The sequence below is a fragment of the Triturus cristatus genome, chromosome 6 (assembly GCF_964204655.1).
Source record: "Triturus cristatus chromosome 6, aTriCri1.1, whole genome shotgun sequence".
Classification (NCBI taxonomy): domain Eukaryota; kingdom Metazoa; phylum Chordata; class Amphibia; order Caudata; family Salamandridae; genus Triturus; species Triturus cristatus.
This window is the reverse complement of record NC_140589.1, coordinates 627,563,842-627,587,243: the sequence shown is the minus strand read 5'-3', so window position 1 is coordinate 627,587,243 and position 23,402 is coordinate 627,563,842. Positions and strand designations below refer to the sequence as shown.

Sequence of the window (23,402 nt, the reverse complement as noted above, 5' to 3'; positions counted from 1 at the left end):
TTTGCAAAAATAAATCATTTTTGGCATAAAGATGCCGATCTGCTTTCCTTTTCCGAGTTGCGTTAGTGTCTTGATCCTTGTGAGCATTGACTGATTGATCCGGGCCATATTTGAGGTCGTTTTTTTTTAACTGCTCACCCAAATTGCAAGGTGGCTGGACTCTCATCAGTTTTGGAGTGAGGGGTTGGTCATTAGGCCCAGAGGGCCTGGCCTAGAGATTGATTTAGACTGATTCCCTTCATGGACGCTTGTTGAATGACTGCTTGAGGGTGCCCATGAAACAGTTAACTACACCATTGATCCCAGGCCAGAGAAGTGTACTCTTTTAGTGTTTGTTGTTGAGTTGGACAAGAATTTCTGTGAACTCTTGGCTTTTTAAGTGTGGGCCGTTATCACATTTGAGGATTTCAGGGATGCTCCACATTGCAAAGATGTCATTAAGTTGTTCTATGACTTTGTCATGTATTGTTGAAGATAGGTCTTCCTCCAAAGGAAAATGTGAATATTCATCTATGACTACCATGAGATGGTTTCCATTTCCTAAAGGATGATCAAAATAGTCAGTTGCAACTCTCTCCCAAGCATGGCCAGGAAGGACGGACATTGTCACTGGGTGCTGCGTCACCTTGGTGGACAAACAATTACAAATGTGGCATGCCTTCAGTACCTTCTGGACTTGCTCATCTACCCCAGGGAACCACACTTGATCTCTTAAGGCTCTTTTGGTGGCTACAATACCATGGTGTCCTTCATGAGCCAACTCTATGACCCGCTATCTTAGCTTCCAGGTATAACAATTCAAGAGCCTCGCAGTGTTGTGGGGACTGGTAACTCATCCTGTACGTTTTTGAACTTTTGGAAATCCACATCATCGGTAAGGGGCCCGGTACTTTTACTCCAGGAGTGCATGGTGATGAGTTCTTTGATTATGGTAATGTCCTTGTCTGCATTGTTGGCAGCAGTGATTTGTTCCACCAACTGAGCTGCTAGGGTGCATGATCTCACAATAAGGTTGAGATGTGCTTCAGCTGTCCTTGGGGTTTAACTGTTGCAAGATAGCGGCACTCGTGTAAAGTAATCTGCCGAGTTCTGATCCTTCCCTGGTTTGGGCATGATCTCATAGTCATGCTCTTGCAGTCCTAACCCCACCTCTTGATGCAAGGGGGCATCTTAGCCTTCGGGTTGCCAAAAATTGTAAGCAACACCTGGTGATCTGTAATGCTGGTGAATAATTTTCCGTAGAGGAATACATGAAAATGTTTGCAAGCCCACACCATAGCCAGACTCTACTTCTCCATCTGAGAGTAGGCTCCTTCTATTTCAGACAGGCCACAAATTGTCTCTGATCATTCGGATGGCCATTGTATTAAGCAAGGATTGCCCCTAACCTTACAGGTTTGGCATCAAACATTATTTCGGTATGTAACTTGGGGTCAAAGTAAGCCATATCAGTTGCATTCTCAATCACATGTTTAATGTCTTTAAAACTTTGTTCACATTCCAGAGACCACTGAAACAGTACATTTCACTTTTTCACGTCTCACAATGGGGCACTCACTACAGAAAAGTTGTGAATGTATATTGAACAAAAAGTGTCCAGGCCTAGAAAGGATCACAGCATGGTAACACCTTGGGGGGGGGATGCAAGTGGATGATAGTGCTTGCACCTTGCCTGGATCTGGAGTCATTCCCCCATCAGAGAATATGTTCAGAAAAAACGTGAGTTTGGTTTTGTGAAAATCACACTGTGAGGCATTCAGAGTGAGACCAGCATTTTTTCTGAGAATTTCTAAGATTTTTTAAATGCTAATTTCTAACTGTAACTTCCCTATTAAGTCCCCTTGAATCCTGACAGTCCCTGGGTGCCAACTAGCCCTTGAGGATGAAGTCCACTTGTGTCCTGAGGTCCTCAGGACACAAGAGGACCTCATCGTCCCACCAGCAGTGCACGAGAAGCCACATTTGCAGAGTGGTGTAAAAAGGGGCGTGGCCTCAGACCACCTCTCTGCAACCCAGCTCTGTGGCACTTACTGGAGGTACTTGGTGGGCTAGTTGGCCCCCAGGGACCCTCAGGATTGAAGAGGACTTAATCCCCCAATTTACTATGCACCAGGGGGCGGTTTGCACACTTGTTATATCAGACCTCGCCCCCTCCCTGCACCACTGTGCAAATGTGCTCTCCGGTGCGTTGTAACCTGGGAGATTAAGTGTCCTTGAATCCTGAGGGTCCCTCAGGTGGTGGTGGTCCCCGGGGCATGGGGGCCTGCGAGGCCCCCCTTTTAATTAATATAAGTCCCGGGGAGGTGGCGTTCCCCGGGGCTTGGGGGGCCAGCGTGGCCCCTCACCTCATAATTAAAAATGCCCTAGGGAGGTGGCGGTCCCTGGGGCAGCGTGGGTGGGGTTGGGACCCCCACATGCATTTACTAATAAAGCCCCAGGGGGTGGCGGTCCCCGGGGCTGCGGGGGCCCCCGTGGGTCCCCACAAATTAATTACTGATTGCCCCCGGGACCTGGCCCACCCGGGGGCTTATAGAAAACGAAGCGCATTTCTTTTTTGTTGGTCCAAATTCACGAATCCAACGCAAATTTGGCCATTTAAAAAAAAAAAATGAGCAGGCCTAGGGGGTCAGGGTGTTTCTACCTTGCCCCCTTATTTTGTTTTTTAACCTTTATTTCACAGCTTTTTTGTGACTTGGTTCTACCGAGTCACAAGATGGCTGCCAACACTTCCTGGTTTGGAGTGTTGGCAGCCAATCAGAGTGAAGCTCATGCAAGGGAGGATTCGCAAACCCTCCCCGGTGCTCAGATATCGATATTGTTCTTGTTTTAATTTCTCAGGAACTACTGAACGGATTTACACCATTTAAAAAAAAGGCCTTTTTCAGAACCAAGGGCTACCTTCTTGCCAAATTTGGTGTAATTCGGTTCAGCAGTTTGGGCTGCAGCCTTGTCTAAAATTTCCTATGGAAATTAACATGAAGAAAATACGTTTTGGGACCCCCCTTTTTTCTCGGCCCCTGCTTGACGAAGTACCCCGAAACTTTCAAGACAGGAGTTGACTGTAGCGCCCCATAAGTATTAAACATTTCGCGAAGATTCGTCAACCGGTGCCAAAGATATTGGCAAAAGAAAAAATGCTTTTTGAATAGAAACGTGTTCCTAACTATAACTACCTACTGGCGATATATATATATCTATTATCAAGGTACATAGCTGTATAGATGTGGAGTTCAGAATAGTAAATTTATAATTACCTATTTGCACTTACCTTCTTGATATTTTGGTCCTCGTTATGTTTGACACAATATTCTGTCGACACAATACTTTTGTTTCCAATATTCTGTTAGTTATCCATAACATTGTAATGGCTATGCACCATTTGTAATATTCATATGGTTTAATAATTGAAATGTTGTAAACTTTCTTCATAATTCATGAGTCAATTTTATTTAGAGTAATTGCTGTTTTTGCAAATCTTGCTAAGCAATACATTTCCTAGCGGTAATAATCCATTTGACAAGCAAGCATTTTGCAAAGTTTTAAAAATTAATTTTTAGCCTTTAAAATACTTTTTACTTTTTTGTATTAGAGCAACCCTACTAAAGATACAGGACTATCACACGTTCCCTGCCTACATGCTGAGGATCTGATATCAAATCACTCCTCGTCTCACTAGGGGTCTGCTTGCCCCTGTACCAAGACCTAGGCTGTTGAAAGGAACCCTTGTGAAAAAAAAAAGGAGTGAGTGAAAGAGAGAGGGAGAGAGAGAGAGAGAGACAGAGAGAGAGAGAGAGAGAGAGGCTCTCGCCTGCATGGATGTGCAGTCTATACAGTGAGGGTATTAAATTGCGGTCACTTACATCGCTTGCATGGCAGATTCCATTGAGTGTCTGGATTATTTGCAAAAGGTAATGGACTGAACTTAGTACTGGACTCCCTAGTTGCAGTCCAAGAACCGTCATTGCTCAACTAAATGTGAACATTATCAATGCATGGGGAAGGAAAAGCAAGGCAAGCGCGGTGTCACTGAGCCCCTTCAACTCCAGTGAGAAATCCACTTTAAAATTAGCTTTTATTGCAGTGCCACCACAACCTGTGAATGGATCTGTGGGGCAGGTCTTTGTGGTTGGGAAATCTGGATGAAAGATGCTTGATTATAGTGTGCCAGATTTGGTTTGGTGGAGAAGACACTTAGATGGACACCTCAGTGTGGTGGCCACAGACTCAAATCCCACCCATATACCATGGCCGGGAGTGTAGATGTATCAGAAATGCATTGCTAGGGCAGGCACTGGGTATTCACACTTATGCTTTGTAGTCACAAATTTAAAGCCCATTGCAAGACAAATGCAGCAGAGCTAAATCTTCTGCTCCCATATACAATGGCAGCTTGTGGTACAGGCTGCTGAGAAACTGCAGTATGTCCTCTGGAGACCTTTGGGTGCAGACTTCTGAGGGGCCCCTTGTGTGACCACCGCAGACCATTAGATAAATATGGATGCATTCACTCAATTTATTTCATTGAGGAAAATGTGTTTTTACTGTTGTGCGTTCATTCACAGGAGCTCATTGTTGAACCGCCCCTCTGTCAGCCACCTTGCTTCAAGTCTTTATCTTTATTAAAAAGCAGAACCCACAGTGGCCTGAAGAAGTATAACCATATAAATCTTAAGAGATTTCAAAAGATGCATCATTTATTACCAAAGTCATAGGAAAATGATCTGCATCAGAGGTTATGGGTGTAGTAGGTTAATAATGATGACTTATTACCCAGGGGAATAGGGTAAACTAAGCCAAAGCATCTGAAGTCTTGGGGAGAAGCACAGATTTTATTTTAATCCAGTAAAAAAAATGAAAACACAAAACCCGGAGGCATTTTTGTGCAAACTGCAGGTGATTCTGTTTTCAATAGATTCACTTCAGTTTTTCACATTAGTTGTTCAAGGTATATTCGAAGCAAATATACAATACTGTGAATTACATCCTGGAAGTCACAACTCTGTATAAGGGAGAATAAACCTGCATGATGTAAAGTAAATGAACAAAAATGGACTACAAAAACCCAGCTGAATGAAGACTTCAAAATGAAGTAATATTAAGATGTTCTATATTTTGACAATGAGTAGTAGTAAACATTTACACAAACTCAGAAAATAATCTACCCATCAAGTGAGAACATATGAAAATGTGGAGGTATAAAAGTGATCAATGTGCAATAAATCAGCTCTAGGACCACTATGTTTTCAGTAAAGAATTTGGCCGAGTGCAATGCTCTGACCCAAGTTCCAAAGAGGTGGTCAATAATGCAATCAAGGATAATTAGACCATGTTTCAATTATCATGATTAGTCACAGGTGCTCGCTCTCAGTTCCATACACCTTTGGTCCCGGGCATTATTGGCTGCTCTTTTAAAAATTTGCTTAGGGTAATGCACACTAAGAATGTTGCCTGCACTGGGTGATAGGTGACTTGCAGCCCAGGGAAGTGTCTGTCTCCTGTGTGCTTCCCAGATGTTATCCCCCCCATCACCAGTCCAGCACAGACCATCTTGTACCCATGCATGCAACCCCAAAGCAGTAAGAATATGCCTCCTCTGAGTAAATGGCTACTGCAGGATTTAAGGATCTAGGTCATGATTTGAGGATTCCAGGATTCAATGATCTGCTGCAAGATTGGAGAATCTACAGCCTATAACAGTCTACCCAGGGAGCGTTATGTGCCTGGCTAGGAAGAGCTCCGCTTGGATTCTGCCCTTCACTTGTGTTCCTCTGTTTGGGGTCAATCCTTCCCCGGTGTTCCTGGCTCTCCTGTCGAGATTATCTCCAAGACAGATATCAAAAACCTCTTCTCAACCATTTTCTATTTTGTGGCATATCCTAAATTTCCTTCTACAACATTATCTCAAAGACTTTCCATATATATTCTTGTAATTATTCAATATCTCCCAGCACTGCCTTCAGAAGCACGAGGTTGGTGATAGCTATCAAGATTTACGTATTACTTGTTTGGATTGTGGAAGTCTTGTTGGGCTCCTTAACTGTCATTTGCACATGTGTACCGGGGTCATGCCCTCTAGGTTGTGCTGTAACAATTGTCTCTTATGCCAATACAGTGTTTTATTCAGATCCCATGTGAACCTTTTTTTCTGATCTGTGTGGAGTAGTAACAACTGCTATAGGACATCAGAACAAGACCAGACATGTGAAGAGTATTCTGTCTCTAACAAGATAAATGTACTGTGCCATTGATATTCTGAATGCTTATCAAAGTACATCAGTTAGTAGAGTAAATTTGTAATGTTACGATTTATGCGAATTCCATTTAGTTTAAAAACCTTTGTGTATTTTAGGTTTATGTAAGAGAAGAGAAAACAGTAGTCTTGTGTTCTCTTTAGTATAAGAAGTCATCACTAATGAGAAACTGAAAGAAATCTGAGAGAGCCTCCCTTTGACAAGACAAGCTGTGTGACTTCAAACAAAAGACACATCTTCTGTGACTTCACTCATATCTCTATCCCCCATATCTCATCAGTGCTTAGAGATGTGATCTGCCTCAACTTAATGCTACTCAAAATGGGCTAGTTTTTTAGTGTGAACAAAAATCATTCAAGAAAGTGAAAATGCTTCACTTCCCCTTCCCCTTTACATATGCAGCATACTCAGTTTGTACATACTGGGAAAGTTGTTTGAATAAAAGTCTTCAGACTGAGGAGATATCTGTGCTATCTTGCCCCTTTATAGATTTCTGTCTGACCCAATGCCTCATTCCCCATTAGTTCAACATTTTGGAACCTACTGGAAGTACTCCACATATTTTATGTTGCTCCTCTGCTGTAGTTAAGGTACATCAAAGCATATCATCATCCATAGCAAAGGGTAGTTACTGAATCCTCACCATGCTATTGAGAGACCAGTGGGTGATAGGGGCTTATTTTTACAAGGTGGCCCAGGCCTCTTTATGAGTAATCCAAACAGAGGAAGCTACCTAATCTTTACTTGACCATTGGTTCAGTATTCTATATGTAGACTCCTTACCTTTAGTTTGGGAGCATGCGGTGTAGCTGTGGTTATCTGTGGTGGCCATTCAGACTATTCTCTGAGAATTGTGTCCTCCTTGTTAGCACCCCTTGTAGCATTTAGGCTCCATTAGAGGTTCCTTAGTTTCCCACGCTTTACTTGCCTCTTGATTCCGGGCTGCAGAATAGATAGTAGTCTTAGAGAACTGCACAAAATACTCTGTTAAATGAAGCAGCTTAAAACCTGAGAACATATGGACCATGATATGGCCAACATAAGCTGGACCTCACTACTGAAGCCCAAGAAGAGTACCTCAAACACAATTCCTGTGGCCTAGGATTTGAAAGTGGCAAACCTTTTGATAGAAAAATAGATTTCTGTCAGTAGATCCACTTTGCCTGGCAATAAAGAGTCAGTACCCTCTACTGTTCGAACTCAGAGAATAACGTACCAGGATTATGACACCCTATTCTTTTTCTCCTTGAGGTTGAGAGAAATTCTATGGTATTCTAGAAATCTGCGTCTGTTACCTCTATATATAAAAGAATGATCTGGTATGGCTAGTATGGAAAGGAGTTACTCTGAGTGAAAGGAAGAACAGCACGACCCATCCTACTCACGCCAATCAAACTGGCAGCTGTGCAAGAAACCATAAGGATATTCATCGCAGATGACCTGGAAGAAAACTGAAGAGCCTTTGCAACAACTGTATTAACAGATTTTGAAAAGTGTCCCAGCCACTGTGTCACACACTGTCCTATATCAGATAGCTAGCCTATATTGGATCATTAAAGTTTTACCTATTCTGTTAAGTGACCTGTGACCAAGTGGTGGACAGGTATGTGTCTTTGATGACCCTACAATCCCCTTGGAGTCCTTATCACCTCTATCCAGCTGCATAAAAAAAACAGGTTATACCCCTTCATTGAGGATTCCTACGTTATTTAACGTTGCTTGAGTCTTGTTGGAAAGGTTGAAATCACCCTCTGCATTTGATAATCTCTGCGTTACTACAGTCCAAATTTGAAGCACTGGAAGCGAAGGGGGCCAGGGTGCAATGCTTGGAAAACCAGCCCCACTCCCACTGCCACGGGTATTACAGGTGAGGGTGAGGAGTTTCGACCGCTCTACAAAGAGCAGCCTCTCCCTCCGCGGCGCGGGACGCGCTGGAAGCGAAGGGGCCCGTTGCTCTCTATTGCTTGCTGATTTCCTGCATACCTGACCCTGGCGGGAGCATAAGCAGAGGCCGCTACATCTTTCCCCTCAAAAACTTACTCCACAGCAGCTACTGAGGTCGTCATTCACCCTGGTGGGACTACAAGTCCCAGGGTGCAACGCTTAGAAAACCAGCCCCACTCCCACTACCACAGGTGTTACAGGTGAGGGGGAGGAGTTTTGACCACTCTACAAAGAGCAGCCTCTCCCTCCGTGGCGCGGGCCATGGGCATGCCCGTCCTTGCCCGTCATCGCCAGGAGGAGGCAGGGCCATCTCTCTTGGCTTTGCTGTTAGGGATCGTTTTGGGTAAGACATTGCTGACTTTTCACAATTCTTTGGCTTAATGGTGTTTTCTAACCTGCATTTCATGGCATCTGTGGTCTGTTGTTTGCCTTAAAGATATTCAGAGCAAGCTCAACTAAACAAGGACCCCAAGTTCACCACTTTTGCACATGGGAAGAGTTTTCCTCATTACTCTCTGTATAAAATTTGGACTGGGTTGATTGACTCTTGCACATTAGACTAACTTTGTTTTGACTTCTGTACCACCAAAGTCTGCAGTTACTCGTTCCATTTTCTCACCCTTTTCTATTAATCTGCGAATTCCATTCCGCCCGCTCCAATATTTCTGTGAGCAACTTCCCTGTATCAAGAGTGGGGTGGGCTTGGTAAAAGGAATAACAAGCATAATGGGGAAACGCACCTGTGTTGTAAAACAGTCCCACCAAAAAAACGACTGCCACTCCCAGGTTACCACCGACCTCGATTGACAGAATGCTCCAAAGAGCGATAGGGGTGGTAACGACAGAAATTGAACTAACTGAGAGGCGCCTCTCTTTAACTCCTGATCTTAGCCCATTGCTGCTAAACCAGACTCCATCCAAAACCCCCACTCCGCCCCTAACACCCGAAACAGAAACACTGCAACTTTGCCCGCAACAAGAAGCAGTCCTTGAAATGGAAAATCGCAAGGGGGTGCCACCAATATATTACGCAAGACTGGCAAGTGCAAGCAAGCAAGCAGGGGGGCTCCAAAAAGTAAGAAAGCCAAAGGAGGGTCTACAACCAGTTCGACTATCCCCAAAGCAGCCAGAGACTGCACTGCCAGCACACAAACCAATCTAGTTTACCCCTTTTGGGTTCAGAACATGGTTGGAGACTTGTTGGCCCAAATTAAAATTCTCATAAAGGAAGGAATTGCCCCACTAGCTGAGCGCCTATATGATCTGGAGACACTGGGGAACACCAGAGCAGTAAACATGAGTAATGACCCTGTCCAGTCTGCAGTGAGGGGGACTGATTTTAGCTGCCTGGCAGCGATGACAAGCTCGACATCTGTGGATAGAGAAGGGGTACTTAGGAGTCACAACTCTACTAATCCATATGGGGCCAGCCGATCTAACAATCAAGCTAGCAAGGGAGCTAAATCAGTCAAGCCACCACCATCTAGACAAGATCAAAAGCAGGCGTAAACCCATACCGGTTGTCTATTACATATGAACCCTAAGGCCGATACCAGGGGTAACAGCTTAGCTAACACCCCTCAGGCTGGAAACAAAAATGCTATCACCCCAACAGGGACCAGTGAGCACTGTGAATGGTGTAGAGGAGCAGAGACCATAGTGGGCAGCATAAAAGCTATGATTCAACCAACTATTAATTTACCCCCGGCTGCAACCCCAAATGTAGTATTGTTGACGGGAGTACCAGTGCTTAAAAATGGCCAGAGAAAAACCTACTTGGAACTTAGGAACAAAAGCCTGTTCTGGTTAGCAAGGCACAGACAGCTAACGTATGAAAGAGCAGGAGAAATCAGAGCGGGTTGGGTTGGAACCAGCCCTAAGCTGAACCAGGGAGACTGTGTAGTCATACATTTTAGAAATCCCCAGACTGTACGCTGGTTACCGACACAAGAGTTGAGACCCCAGGAGCCACGTACTGAGATACAATCTGTACCACTAGACTATTTCTACCCACACGCTTATCAACCAGCCAGTGCCATTACCTCCACAGACCACTCTAGACGCCCATTGAATTTCCAGGACTACAGCCATAGGCACTCCCCTCCGAGACCCCTACTGTTTAATGTACCAGTATGGAACAGATTTGAGGGCCTTGAAGAAGTTGATTGACAAATAGAGGGGGAGGGTAAAGTCTACAGAGGGACAACTATAGGGCATTACGGTGAGGCCGAGGTGCCTAGCGCACACCAACCAGCTGTGCATAATACTCCTGGGGTAAGGGCAGACATGTGGGGCAAGGAAATTCTAAAGCAGTGGGGAGTCGATGATCGTGCAATATTACTGGAAAGGTCCCCGGATCCACTATTATCCCCAGTGTCCGATTCCTTAAAAAGCACTGAGATAGGGACAAAATTATCTACTGGTAACCTGGGTAACACCTCTGAGGCTGCATTAGGAGGCACATATACAAAAGGAAGCCATACCTTCAATGATGCCAAGGCCCCACAGAACATAGGGAGGAAGTTAAAAGTTTTATCATGGAATGTTGCAGGCCTGAGAAACAAATTATCTTGTTGGGATTGGGGACAATTTGTGGACCAATTTGATATTTGTTTTTTTCAGGAGACCTGGGCACGTCAACATTCGCACAGATCGGGGTTTGCGTCATTCAACATCCCAGCCACCTCAGGAGGAAGGGGCAGACCTTCTGGAGGCCTCTGCATTTGGGTGCGTTCCCATCTTGGCTGTATAGCCAAACAGTTGGATACTTTTTCCAATGACATCCAATGTGTATTGCTTAGCTTCCCAAACAACTTGGTACTGGCTCTCACTAATGTCTATTCCCGCCCTGTTATTGTGACCAAGGAATCACCAACGTTTGATCACCTGACTTCTTTTATCCCCGCGGTTCCGACTCAACTCAATGAGGAGGATGCACAGTGGTCCATTCCTGAACCACACATTCCACCAATAAAGGCCTGGTATCCACTGGCAATCTAGATAAATGTATTTACACTGACCCATTCTCTGAGAGCATGCAATGGCCGGACACCCTCAGACACACCAGGGAACTTCACTTTTAATAGAACCGGCCGAGCTTCCGTACTTGATTACATCTTAGTGGAAACAAAGCATTGGCACAGAGTTGTTGATTTTGTAGTATATTCTCGCTATGACAGTGATCATAATGCTTTATCACTTTTATTGGACTTACCAGACCTGGGAACTGCCCCGACCACAAGCGCCACTGTAAATAGCGGGCTAACCTTGGCCAACAGCAGGAAAAGAATAAAATGGGAGGCAATACATCAGTCACCAGGGAAGCTGTCTGCGTTATACGCAGCTGTAGTCCTGGTCCTAACAAAATTAAGTGAACTGGTCTCAGGGACACCCACTCCTGACTTATTTAAAGAAATGGCAGCTTTGCACGTAGGGATGACATCTAAATTAGCAGATGTTTTCCATCCAGGGATGCATACTAAGAGGAACAAAGTAGCCATCCACTCCTGGTCCAATGACAGCTGCCGCAAGGCCAAACAAGATCTATTGGTGGCTATAAAAGCCAACAACAAACCACTCATCAGGCTAAAGAGGGTGTCGTATAAAGAGATCATACGTCTAGCAAAAGAGGAGTGGGAACTGAATATATGGGAAGATTTAAAAACTGCACTAAGCTCTAAAGACTTGAAGAGGTTCTGGTCAATAGTCAGCATGGGCAGTAGTGAGGGCAAATTAGCAGTAGCACCTAATATAGCCGTGGAAGTGTGGTAAACGCACTTTCAGGCTCTGTACACCTCCAAGGAAATTCTGAGTTCCTATCTCCCCCAGCACCATCCCTGTACAGGGATTACTGAAGAAGCATCGCAGTTCACTCTGTCAGAGGTGGTAAAAGCGATAAACAAACTCTTGCCCGGCAAAGCTCCTGGACTGGATAAGATTCCGGGAGATCTCTTCCGGCACGAGCTGAAAATTTGGAGACCTTATTTACTGACCCTATTCAATGCCATCCTGAAGGGTGAGGAAACTCGATTTTCGATCTCGATCGTATCGAGCCGCCATTTTGTGTTCCCCCATCATTTTGTGTTGCCCTCACTCAGGCAGAATGGCGAACGAGTCTTTTCTGCTTTTCCTGCAGCATCGTGTTGAAATAGCCTTCTGCCTCTGTTTACGAACTGGTGTCAGGGACTGGCCGAGTCCACTAATCCCTGTCTGGTCTGATTAATCCCTGTCTCAACTATCTGTTGGTTCACACCATTCTTTCCTGACTTTATCTTATCCTTTGGCCTTCGCTGTCCTCTGCTTGTATTCTCTCGTTTCACAACTGTCCTCCAAAGCACACAAACGTATCTCGCCACCTGCAAGTCAGTTGCGGACACGTTAATGAATTAACCTGTGGGGAGGGACGACAAACACAGTTGGAGGAGAGGCTTCTTCGGGTTACTCAATACTTTACATCTCAAGTTCTTTTCATTGTTAAAGCCTTGTTTTTGTACTTTTCTTATTGGCTCTTTTTATATACATTGGGAGTTTTCTTGGTTAATCTGTATGCCATCCATGTACTATTAGAGATTGTGCGCCACGGATTGAAGTGGCAGTCTCCTGAGAACATACCGAGTGTACTTCTGGGACAACTGTACTTAGCTGCAGCTAATAAATCTGATCTTCTACGTCCAACAGAGTGTCCTGTGTCTCTGTTAGATAAAGCAAGTGGACCCAGGAGATTAAGGCGTTCCCTGCGCCGCCAGACCCATAAGGTTTCTGGTTCTTCAACTGGTGCCCAAAGTGGGGCGGCTTCAGAGGTAGTAGTCCTGCCTGAAGGTCGTGAGGGGCCCCGCAAGAAAATTCCGGAGGAATCGCGAGCCACGTCAAGCGACCCCTGTATGTCGAAGTGGTCCGAAGGTCTTTTTCAGTGCGGTTTCTCCTTCCTAACGGCTGCTGACTACTGCTGCCCTGACTGCCGCCTTGCTTTGGCACTTCTTTGGTGATGTATGGTAAGATGAGACGTTAGACGGGTCTCTGTTGGTGTAAGAAGACACTTAGTTAAGTATTGGTGGTGGGTAGCTCCCACCATTTTGTTTGGTCCTTTGGGTCTTTGATTCGGCTATTGCAAAAGCCGAAGCCGAGGGGTGAGTACATTTGTGCTGTGTTAATTGATTTAACCCCCTTGATGTTTGTGAAAAGTCCAGTGAAATAATGATGCCTGGTCTGAATAAGTTTAAGAAGTTTTGTTGCTTTGTTTGTGATAGGGACTCCCGGCTGGAGGACTCTTGTCCAATTCCTTCGGTTGGAACTCCCACTTATGAGCTCTATTTTAAACATGGTGTTGGCCCCATTGCCTTTAATGAGAGATGGATCCGATACACAAAGAACGATGGTGTTTTACAGTGGCCACAGAACGGTAGCTTTGAGCCTGACATATTAGATAATTTGGAAGCAGTTTTGTTTAAAAGAAAAGCCCGTCCGGCAATGTTTGACTCTTTCCGCCTTAGGTGTAAGGAAGCCAAACAGAGAGAAATTAAGCAGGCAAAACGAGATAAGAAAGCACAAAGTATGACGATTATGCAGGCTGCCCAGCAGTTTACAGATAATGAGATCGATCGTGAAATGGAAATTTCAGAAAGACAGCATCGTATGGCGATAGATAAATGCTATCCGGTGTTGCCTACTTCCCCTCCTGATAAAAGTAGGGAACTGGGTGGAAGACCCTTTGATGTCTCACCTATTGAGATTGCCTCCTCCCTATGTACAAGGCGCTAATGCACCCCCAGTATAACAACCGGTTCAGCCAATAGTCGCGCCTCTGCCTGCTCCGGTTCCTCCGCATTTGCCCCTTCAAGCATTGCTGCCCCCACTTCCTTTGCCACCGGTTGCTTTACCTCCATCCCTAGAGCCACAATCTCCTTTGCCTTCGGCTCCTCTTATAACCGTTAGTTCTTCTCCTATTAGTTCGCCCAATACTTTGTCTCCTGTCCTTATGTTCAATTCTCCTACTGTCCGTAAACGGATCACAGATACCGTCTCTGGGTTTCTGTCTCCTTTCTTTGAGACTCTTAATATATCTCCGGCTTTTTCTTGGAGACAGTCCCGTAGTCAGCTTCCAACCATTGATGAATGAGTGGTATTGGATTCTCTCGCTCGTAAATGGCTCGAGAAAGGTCCCTTATATAGTGCAAATGATATTTTGGCTACCCTTCATCAGTGGGACGCACCCTCACAGAGATATGTTTTTAATGTTATGTGTGACACTCTTGTTAAAGGTTGGGAGGATATGGATTTGGGTTCAGTTCCTCAGGGTCTGTTGGATGTTCAGGCTAATTTCGATAAGGGACTCATCGTGGGTCCCACGATTGAGGATGCTGTAAAGACACTTGTCTCTTTTAGATCCTTATTTTCCTTGCAGACTTTCTTTGATTCCGATCCTGCTGTTAGGCTGACATCCAAACATTATCCAATGAGAGAGGTTCCTCCAGTATGGAGAGAAGAGGTTCCAGCAGCAGGTGCTAATCTAGCTATTCCCGCACACTTCGAGCATATATGGGTACATGTCCCCTGGAAAAGATCTGAAGTTTTGGCTCTTAAACAGTCTCTACCAGATCCCCGTAAAAACCCTGCTGGTTATTATAAAGAATTGTCTCAGACTGTTGACGCCTGCATTATGAATTTAGCTGATATCGATATGTTAATGGGGAATGTAGTCCCACAAGCATTATGGGCTCGAATTCGGAAAGAGAATCAGGCACAAGAATTAGGTGGTGATTGGAATGCTATAATTGCCGCAGATGCAGACCAAGTGGGTGGTGCTAAGCCTGATGCTTTGATTTCAGAACTACCTGGTCGGATTATCGCTTTAATGAAAACGATGATGCCTGCCTTGCGAATTAATTGGGATAAACTAGCTGCGTGTAAACAGAAGAAAGATGAGAGTGTCTCTGATTTCTTCACTCGTTTTGAAGAGACGTTTATTGATCAGAGTGGTCAGGATATGACTACAGAGGGTGGACAGCGATTATTTGTAGACAAATTCGTATTTAATTTGCTTCCCGAGCTGTCACATAGGTTGAAAGACTCTGAAAGTTCATGGGCTGTTTCTTCCTCTGCGCAGATATTGGCTACTGCTCAATATTATGAGAACAGGGATAAAGAAGAGAAAGATAAGCAAGAGAAAAAGACTAATTAAAAACGAAGGTTCTTCTGCAACAGGCTTATCCTCCCCGTCTTGCTCAGCGCTAGTTTCAACAGCCTCCACAGTTTCAGAGGGTATATCAAAAGCCCGAGTCTTTTGTTCTGCGACCTTTATTAGGTCCTAACCAATGTGCCTATTGTAGAGAGGAAGGTCATTTTAAGAATAGTTGCCCGGTTTGATTACAGCGTAGTGAAGGATCATCGGCTCCACGAGGTCGAGGTATTCATCAGTTAACGCCCAAGGGTAGAGGTCGAAGTGTGTTGACCCAAGAACAGCGTTCCCTTCCTCCTCCGAATTCTATGAACTACTTTGATCAACAAAATACTCAGTCTACACAGTATTACAATGATGATTATCATGTTGAAGGTGAAAATGAAAGCCTTCACGCTAACTAGGACAGCCATAGACAAAGTGAGGGAGTTGTATCGATTCCAGTAGACCAGAGTGGACCTTATGTTAATGTCACTACAATGGGTGTTTCAGAGCCATTCCTTTTAGATACTGGTGCGATGAGAAGTTCTATCATTCGCTCTAAACTCCCTGGGGCACCTTTGTCTGGCTCAACGAATGTATCAGTAGAATTTTCTGGTGCCCCGGTTTGTAACCCAGTCTCTAGCCCACTGCCTATTTCAATTGGCCCCTATGACTTATAAGCTCCTCTTCTTTTAACAACGGGTTGCGGCGAGAATCTGTTGGGTTTGGATCTATTGAGAAGATTGCATGCAACGATATATTGTTCTCCTTCTGGTGTACATCTTACTTTGGGGCAGAAACTGACTTCTCCAATGTATTTGTCTAAAGATCAATTCCCACCTGAATTGCTCTCTCTTCCTGCAACGCTTTGGGCTACGGATCCAAATGATGTTGGTTGTCTTGAGATCCCGCCTTATGTTGTTACTCTCAAGCCCAATGTTAAATTGCCTCGCATTCCTCAATATAGAATTTCCAATGAAGGTGAAAGAGCGCTTTTGGATATCATTTATGATTTAGTTCAGAAGGGTGTGATTGAGGAAACGAGAGGAAATGTATGTAATAGTCTTATTCTTCCTGTTCTTAAACGCACCGACCCTTCTTAGCCTCCTGTTTATCGTTTTGTGATTGATCTTCGGGAGGTTAACAAAATTGTTGTACCGCAGTATCCGGTTGCCCCAGATATTACTGCCTTGTTAACTATGATACCTGCCTCAGCGGCTTGGTTTTCTGTCATTGATTTGAAGAATGCTTTGTTCAGCATTCCTATTGCCGAAGAGAGTAGGGATATTTTGGGTTTCTCTCTAGGAGGCCGAAGTTTCCGGTTCAAGCGCGCACCCCAAGGCTATTGTGAAAGCCCCTCCATTTATAGTCAAGCTCTGAAATGTCAGCTTGATGCTTTCCCTTTGCCCTCAGGTGCTACTCTTATTCAATATATGGATGATTTGTTAATTGCTGCTGATTCAGAGGATGTCTGCAGGAATGTGACTGTTGCATTGTTACGTCACTTGTCTGATCTTAATCATAAGGTTTCGCCTTCTAAACTACAGTATGTTAGTCGAGAGGTTACCTATTTGGGTCATCTCTTATCAAAGGAGGGATGGCGATTAACCCCAGAACGAATTCAAGCAATAGCGCAAATGTCTGTGCCATCCACACAAAGAGAAGTGCGTGCCTTTCTGGGTATTACCTCTTATTGTAGGCAATGGATCCCAAACTTTTCCTTGCTGGCCAAACCTCTGTTAGCACTCACTTTGAAAGACACGCCCCAACCCCTTCCTTGGACTGACGAATGTCAGAAGAGTTTTACTGATTTTCATACTGCTCTGTGTTCTGCTCCTGTGTTGGGTACTCCGGATTACAGTAAGCCCTTCACGCTCTATGTCCATGAAAGAGAAGGTTGTGCGTTGTCAGTCCTGACACAACGATTTGGAGATAAACAGCGGCCATGTGCCTATTTTTCAGCTACGTTAGATCCAGTAACCAAGGCATTGCCTAGTTGTCTTAAAGCTACAGCGGCAGTAGTAGTTTCTATTCGTCAGTCTGCTGGAGTGGTGCTAGATAATACTCTCATTGTTATGGTACCACATGCAGTGGATACCTTGCTAAATAGGACGAAAACGCAGCATCTTACGAGTGCTCGCTTGTCTGGATATGAGCTGACGCTCTTGGCTAGTCATGTGCACATCAAACGATGTAACACTTTGAATCCAGCCACTTTGTTACCTCTTCCGGAAGGGAAATGTATTCAAGAACAACATGATTGTTTTCTTCGTACTGAGGAGGAGACAAAAGGTAGAATTGATTTGAAAGATACGCCGCTAACGGATCCAGATGGGATCCTATGGGTGGATGGGTCTTGTTTCAAACTGCCGAATGGTGAGACAACTTCAGCTTATGCTGTTGCTACCTTGCATACAATTGTGGAGACAGCACGCATCAGACATAATTCAGCTCAGGCAGCTGAACTGATAGCTTTGACCAGAGCGTGTGTGTTGTCTAAAGGAAAGAGAGTGAATGTGTATACCGACAGCTAGTACGCGTTCGGTGTAGCGCATAGTTTCGGACGTTTGTGGAAGGAAAGAGGATTCCTTACCTCCCATGGTACTAAAATACAGCATGGTCAATTGGTGACTGACTTGAGTCACTTGCCTTGCCTACCCAGATAGCAATTGTGAAATGTAGTGCGCATAAGAAGATTACTGATGATGTTGGTCGTGGAAATGCTCTTGCGGACGAGGTAGCGAAAAGGACAGCCAGAGATGCTACAAGTCACATGTATGTTGCGGGCCCTGCAAATTGGGTCAGGGAAAGAGGGATGTGTGAGGACACAATAGAAAGTGTGAGATTGATTCAGGAAGATGCTACAGAGAAAGAGTTGAGAAAGTGGAAAGAAAGTACAGGAATGTTGGATGAGATGGGATGTTGGGTAGAATTGTCAGATCACCAACGTTGGCTGTTACCAAACGCCTATGTACTGCCTGTAGTTACTATGGCGCATGGTCCAGCCCACATCAGTGCGAAAGGAATATGTAAACTCCTGGCTCCAGTATGGCAGAATGAAGGGATTCCAAAATGTGCAGATAATGTAGTGAAGCATTGTATCATTTGCTTGATGTACAATCCGGGAAAGGGAACCCCAACTCCGGCAGGTCATTTTTCTCCCCCGACACATCCTTTTGAGGTGTTGCAAATAGACTATATTCACATGGAGCGATGCAACAATCTCAAATATGTTCTAGTGGTGGTATGTGCCTTTTTCAGATGGATAGAGGCCTACCCTCTGAAAGACAACACTGCTTTGTCTACTGCCAAAGTCCTTTTGAAAGAGTTCTTTCCTAGGTTTGGTTTGGCGCGCATTGTCTGGAGTGACAATGGGAGTGAATTTGTGGGCCAAGTCATGCAAAATTTTGTGCAGGTCTTGGTAGAAAGCAAAAGTTCCATGCGGCAAACCATCCACAGTCAGCGGGTTTAGTTGAATGTTATAATGGCACACTCAAGCTCAAACTCTCAAAGATACAAGCCAGCAGAGGTCTTGCCTGGCCCGATGCTTTACCTTTGGCTCTTCTGTCCACCAGAACAGCTGTGCATTCTCGTTTGGGACTTAGCCCATACGAGGTGGTTTTCGGACGCCCAGCTAATGTATGGGGAGTCTCTCGCCCTAGAAAATATTCTGATATACCATACCCAATGCTGATTGATTATTTGCACGACCTTACAACTAAATTGCGTGTTCTCCATCAACAGGTTCAGAACGCTTTGCCAGAGGCCTCTACAGACCCAGGTCATTCCATCCAACCAGGTGACTGGGTTTGCGTGAAGAATTTCCAAAGGACAAAGAATTTGGAACCTCGTTGGAGGGAACCTCAACAGGTCCTCCTGGTGACGCGAACAGCAATAAAGGTCGAAGGAAAGAAAAACTGGATACACGGCGTGCACTGCAAGAAGGTGCCTTTGCCTTTGCCCTTTGATCAGTGGGTCCGTAAGGGTATAAGTGACTCTGAAAACAAAAAAGGTTCCTAGGTTCCTACCTTTTAGCGATGCACGCCTGAGTGGAACTCGGTCGGAGAAAGAAGACGACGATATTCTTCAGGAAGCTGTACCACCACATCTCCGCTTGAACACTACAAACCCACAAACATTGTTTCGAGACCAGACTGTACCTAACAAAGTTCGTTATAATCTCAGGCCAAGACTAATTAAGAAAATTTGAGATTCTCTCTTCCATGTAGTTTCTATCCCGGTTGCAGGGTCATGGTAGGAGTCTTGATTGTGACCTGAGTAGTGGCAATAGGCCTGCAGGACATGCAGTGTCATAGGACGGCAGATAATTATAACCAAGTGATTGAGGAAGATTGCCGTGAGCATCCACTTAGAAGATGGAGACTACATTAGGAGAAAGAGAGAAGAAGAATAAAATAAGAGAAAAATATTTTAAACTAATGTACAGTCGTTGTGGTATAACGTTATATGTTTTTATATTATTGTGTATTTTATTGGCGTGTATAGGATGGATTGTTTATGCTATGCAGCAAAAAGTTGTCCCTACTTCTACCTCTTTGCCTTCTTATTCTGCTGTCTCTCCACATCTATTTCATACACTTCCCCAACATGAGTTCATAAGAAGAACCGAATACTATAATAATTCATTTGTCCAGTTATTGCACCAGCACCAATTAGTAATTAATACAACCGACTGTTGGGTGTGTGGACTTATGCCTCATACCACCGAAAAAGGGATGCCGTACTTAGTCCTTCCGTTCTCCTATGAAGGTTCCGCTAGTGCTTATTTTGTAATATTCTCTAACGCATATCAGAGCCGATTTAAACGACCTGTCAGTTCATATATCGCTGGTCCATATTTTAGTCATAGTTCGTTGATAAAGGGAATGGTAGCTATGGCTAAAATCATGGAATATAGTAAAATTTCTGCTGACGAGAGAAAAGCATATACTAATTGGAACGTCACTCATTACATCACTAGCCTTAATGATAAGGTGAAACAAAGAGAATCTCCACCAATTTGGACTGTACCTCATCACGGTAATTTCTGCTTACAGATAAATGGTCAGACTGCTAACGCTAGACAAGAGAAGAGCTTCTGTTCCCACACATACATCTACATTTCTCAGAATTCGCCGCCGCTAGTACCATCTCGGGGCACGTAGTTTATCTGCCACGATAGAGCTTATACGTGGTTGCCGACTGGTTTCTCCGGAACATGCTATGTAGCTTTCCTTCTTCCCCCTACATATACTGCCTCTTCAACTCACCATAGAAACAGATATGGCAGAGGAATTATTGATTCCAAGGACACAGCAGGACAAGAGGGAGGAGATTTCCTCAAAGGAATTCTTCCTTTTTGGGGTCCAATGGCCAATAGCAGAAACATAAAACAACTGGTTCGTGTTGTAGAGACTATTATAGACATCACTGTAGGAGCCTTAAGTAATATTACAGCTGAACTACAGGCGGATCGTCTTATGACATTACAGAACCGAGTTGCCTTAGATGTTATTCTTGCGGACCGTGGTGGAGTTTGTACATTGATTGGATCTAGTTGCTGTATTTATATACCTGACGATGCTCCGATGGTATACCAAGCCATCTCTAAATTACATGTAATCTCTGAATCGATTCATCAGGACGAAGGAGATTGGTCATTATTGGGATGGTTTTGGGGACACCTGTCAAAATGGGGATGGAAGGTATTAACATTCCTCGGAATGGTTCTGGTCATCATTTTCTCCTGTTGTCTCTGTCTGCACTGTGGCCCCGCCATCTGCGGCCTTTGTGCTTCTGTATGCATCCCAAAACCTAAGTCACAGAGAACGGAGAACATTAAAATGATGTTACAGCAACAGCTTGATGACCTCATGGCCATCGACATCAACTCAGAATAACGTGAGTCTGTGTATTTTGCCTGAGTTCTGGGAAAAGGAGGGTCTGAGGAAACTCGATTTTCGATCTCGATCGTATCGAGCCGCCATTTTGTGTTCCGCCGCCATTTTGTGTTGCCCTCACACAGGCAGCATGGCGAACAAGTCTTTTCTGCTTTTCCTGCCGCATCGTGTTGAAATAGCCTTCTGCCTCTGTTTACGAACTGGTGTCAGGGACTGGCCGAGTCCACTAATCCCTGTCTGGTCTGACTAATCCCTGTCTCAACTATCTGTTGGTTCGCACCATTCTTTCCTGACTTTATCTTATCGTTTGGCCTTCGCTGTCCTCTGCTCATATTCTCTCGTTTCACAACTGTCCTCCAAAGCACACAAACGTATCTCGCCACCTGCAAGTCAGTTGCGGACACGTTAATGAATTAACCTGTGGGGAGGGACGACAAACACAGTTGGAGGAGAGGCTTCTTCGGGTTACTCAATACTTTACTTCTCAAGTTCTTTTCATTGGTAAAGCCTTGTTTTTGTACTTTTCTTATTGGCTCTTTTTATATACATTGGGAGTATTCTTGGTTAATATGTATGCCATCTATGTACTATAAGAGATTGTGCGCCACGGAGTGAAGTGGCAGTCTCCTGAGAACATACCGAGTGTACTTCTGGGACAACTGTACTTAGCTGCAGCTAATAAATCTGATCTTCTGCGCCCAACAGAGTGTCCTGTGTCTCTGTTAGATAAAGCAAGTGGACTCAGGAGATTAAGGCGTTCCCTGCGCCGCCAGACCTATAAGGTTTCTGGTTCTTCAAGGGTATGCCAATCCCCGAAACATGGGCAGGAGCAGAAATAGTTTCAATTTTCAAAAAAGTTTCCCCTCTCCTACCAACTAATTACAGATCGATTAGTCTGATTGATGTGGCACAAAATTCTTGACCGTTTACAAGGTTGGATGGATGACCACGCGATCCTCAGCCCTTATCCGGCTGCCTTTAGGAAGAACACTTCCACAATTGACCAAATTTATAGGTTACAACTAATTCTGTGGAAAACGGTGAGAATGGAGGGTGGAAGCTTACATGTATTTTTTGTGGATTTAAAGTCAGCCTTCGACTTAGTGCCCAGAGGAAAACTGTGGGAGGCACTTTGAGAAATGGGGATTCCCTCTTATCTCCTGACTATACTTGTTAGATTACATGATGCAAATTATGCCCAGGTAAAATGTGGGAAAGGAGGAGAAATGACAGCACGGTTCCCAGTCGACAGAGGTGTAAGGCAGGGCTGTGTGCTTGCACCGACCCTGTTTTACCTCTTTGTCAACGCACTACTGGCCAAACTTACTGAGGTGAGGGAAAACGATGCATCCAAATTGGCAGGCACCAAGGTCCCCGCAATCATGTTTGCCGATGACACCCTCTTAATGTCCAAATCCCCTATGGGTATACAAAGGATTTTGGACTGTTTTGCCATCTTTTGCATTAAATGGGGATTGGAGATAAATACTCAAAAAAACAAGTTCATGGTTTTTAATCCACCTAAAATACTATGTCCCAACCCCAATTTAGATGGCACTAGACTGGATAGGGTTACGGTATTCGAATACTTAGGGGTCACACTAACAGAAAACATGGAGTTCGGCCCACAAATTGCCAAATCCAAACTCAGGTTAGCGCAGACATCTGGAGCAATCATTAAATTATTAAGAAACTCCTCCTACAAACCTGCAGGCCACTTAGCAGAGATTTACAAGATGCAAGCCAGAGGTGCGTCACTATACAGGGCAGAATTATGGGGGCATTGCTGCTGTCAAGATCTGAGTAAAGTAGAAAACAGCTTTATTGAGGCAAATTTTGGGTCTCCAATCTAGCACTCCTCTTATCCCACTTCGGCTGGACTTAGGGATCAGACCGATTGGGAAGGAAATAGGACTGAACCCTCACGTTCTGGCACAGATTATGGGTGACACCTGTGTTGATTGTCTACAGAACGGAACTGAAGGAGATACTGAGTACTCCTGGTGTGGCACAAATCCCCTGGTTTATTCACGTAATTTTTTTTTACCAGGCTGGGCAAACCAAGCCTGTGGAGTAACCCAGAGGAAGCTTGCACTTCAATCTCCCGTTCGGAACTATTGAATGCCTATCGAATGAGCAAGCTAGCAAAGG

The 23,402-nt window shown here is 44.5% G+C and overlaps 1 pseudogene; it reads right to left on the bottom strand.

Annotated features, from left to right (window-relative positions):
* LOC146817667 (uncharacterized) overlaps nt 1-3,962 on the bottom strand; it is a 44,936-nt pseudogene extending 40,974 nt beyond the window's left edge.
* Between the last annotated feature and the right edge of the window lie 19,440 nt (nt 3,963-23,402).